Source organism: Callospermophilus lateralis, unplaced genomic scaffold (genome assembly GCF_048772815.1).
Source record: "Callospermophilus lateralis isolate mCalLat2 unplaced genomic scaffold, mCalLat2.hap1 Scaffold_1775, whole genome shotgun sequence".
In the NCBI taxonomy this organism is placed as follows: Eukaryota; Metazoa; Chordata; class Mammalia; order Rodentia; family Sciuridae; genus Callospermophilus; species Callospermophilus lateralis.
This window is the reverse complement of record NW_027512825.1, coordinates 181,254-184,026: the sequence shown is the minus strand read 5'-3', so window position 1 is coordinate 184,026 and position 2,773 is coordinate 181,254. Positions and strand designations below refer to the sequence as shown.

General features: G+C 32.3%; 1 pseudogene; it reads right to left on the bottom strand.

The window, feature by feature from the left end:
- Window positions 1-826: 826 nt before the first annotated feature.
- LOC143640312 (lymphokine-activated killer T-cell-originated protein kinase pseudogene) lies at window positions 827-1,798 on the bottom strand (annotated as a pseudogene).
- Between the last annotated feature and the right edge of the window lie 975 nt (window positions 1,799-2,773).

Below are 2,773 nucleotides of genomic sequence, written 5' to 3'. Positions count from 1 at the left end.
GTTGTTATTGCCTTCTTACACTCACAAGAACCTACAGAGGCAATGATTAATAGTGTAATTAAATATACTTGAATTATTTCTGAACTCAGAGAAAGCACTTGACATTTAATCATTAGATATGTAACAGTAGAATTTTTATTTTTATTTTTTTTTCAGTATGAAAACTATCCTTTATTTTGTATTGCCCTACTTGAGTTCTATTATTTTTATACAATCTTGATTAATAAATAAAAACTAAAAAAGGGATCAGTACAGAAAATACATTAAGTAAATTAAAGTAAACAACTAAGACTGGGGAGATCCAAGACAGCAAGACAAGCCAAAGAATCAAACTACCCAAGGAGTTTTCTATTGAGTCATTTTTTTTTCTTCAAGTTCTAGTGACCACTTAATAAGTACATCAGCCAAAAAACTAGAAGCAAATGCAGGCTTTTGCACTGTATAAAGTGCTAATTTTAATAGATTCATAAAAAGAAAATATGTAACAATGATCATTAGTAAAAGTTATGGTCATCCAATTCAAATTAATATTAGACAGTTTACAACATTTATTGCTAGTGTTTTAGCTCTATATAAGCAACATTTAAGGAACTGCAGAGCTAGTTTTTTAAACTTCACAGAAAATCCAGTATAATACTGAGTGCTTATCATGCAAAAAAATAGCCTTAAGAAGTAATTCAAATGTTAACAGTACTATGGTCCTACAATAGGCCTCTTTCAGAGACTAGTAACTGTGTAGATCATCATAGTGACTATATAAATGTATCCAAATAAACAGAACAGTTATAGACACAAACCACACATGGTGAGGTGGTCATGAACATGGTCACTGGCCATCTAGTTCTAAAGCTTCAACAATGTGTGCAGCAGAGGAACGATCTTTAGGATCTTCATTAGTGCATACAGAGAATAGTTCAATTACTTTCTGGAAGGATTCATCCAGTTCTTCCATATTAATAGGTAGCCTGGTTCCCAAAGCTGTATAATATGCCTCATCATTGAAGTCACCTTCATCAAAAGCTTAATCTTCATCATCATCATCATCATAAAAATTAAAGTGTGGAATAGATAAAGTCATCATTTCCCACAGAGTAAGGCCATATGCAAATATGTCTGCCTTATCAGTAATAATACCATTTTCCTCCAAAGCTTCCTTGGGCTTTCATGGCTCAGTACCAATGTAACAGGCCTCAGGATCAGTCACAGTCATATTTTCATCCAATGGTAGAGAGACTCCTACATCACAGATTTTAATTGTTTAAAAATCACCTTTAATTACAACATTTGAGGACTTTATATCTCCATGAAGCAGTTTCTTTTCTTGGTGCAAATTCTTTAGCCCTCTTGCCATGTTCAAAGCAACCTTCAAAATTACAGCTGCTGGAAAGGCATCCTGGCTGTCTTTATTTTGTTCCTCTGTTAAATCATTTAGAGACTTTTCACCTCCATACTCCATAGCAAGGCACAGACTGCCATCACTGGCTTCAGTAAAAGCATGATAACCTACAATGTTTGGATGATGAAGGCTTTTCAAAATCTTAGCTTCATCAATCAGTCTCTTTTGGTATATACTCCGATAATCATCACTGCAGATGGGATTAATCTTTTTCACAGCCCAAAGAGAATGAGACAAACCTCTTGGAAATCTTTTCATTAGGTAAACATTTACCCCAGTCCCAAAGTCAAGCTTCTGCATAAATGGAGAGGCAAGGATAGTTATATATGGAGTTGAACATAACACAGATTTCCTTTTTTCAGATAATTTGCTTGGTGTCTTGAAATTATCAGTTCCTTCCATTGAAACAACCACTCTAGGTCAGGTAGCTCTCCAATCCGCACCAGCATTGCTCACCTTCGGCCCTAGAATTTTTATATATAACCTTTATCATCTTAAAGAAGTCCTCTTCTGGGGCTGGAGTCTTAACTCAGTGGTGAAGCTACAAAAGAAAAGCCTCGCATGCATGAAGCACTGGGTTCCATCCTCAGCACCACATAAAAATAAATAAATCAAATAAAGGAAATTGTGTCCATCTACTAAAAAATAAAAAAAAAAATAAAAATAAAAAAGTTTTCTCCTATCCCCAATTTGCTGAGTTTTCTTATGAACTAGTGGCTAACTTAATTGGAGGTCTTTTTGTATTTGTTGAGATGGTCCTATGGTTTTCACCTTTATTATGTTGATAAGATGAATAATACTGATTAACTTTCAAAGTTTAAACCAATTTTTACTTCTGAAAAAAAGCCAAATTTGGTCATAATATATTATTCTTTGTATTTATTCTGTGGATTTAACTATCTAATACTTTGTTTTAATTTTTGTACATATGTTCATAAGTCTTATAATTTTCTCTTCTTGGAATGTCTTTGTCATATTTTTGTGTCAGGGTTATGATAGCTTCAAAATGAGCTAGGAAAAAAATTGTTCTCTTTATTCCTTAAAAGAAATTGGGTAGGACTGATAATTATTTATTTCTTAAATATTTTGATGAAATTACCTTTCTGAAAGACATCAGACTTGAAATTTTCTTTGGGGATAAATTATAGATTTAATATGTTCAACAGTGATTCCGATTTTATGATTTTCCTTTGATCAACTAGATAACTTGGGTTTTATTAAAAATTATTTTGCATAGTTTGTCAAATTTATCTGTATAAAATTGTTTAAAATATCTCTCTATTCTCTTTTATGTCTGTAGGACCTATATAGTTTTATTTCCCTTTAATTCTGATATTAGTAATTTATATTGACTATTGTGAATTGTGCTGCTATTAA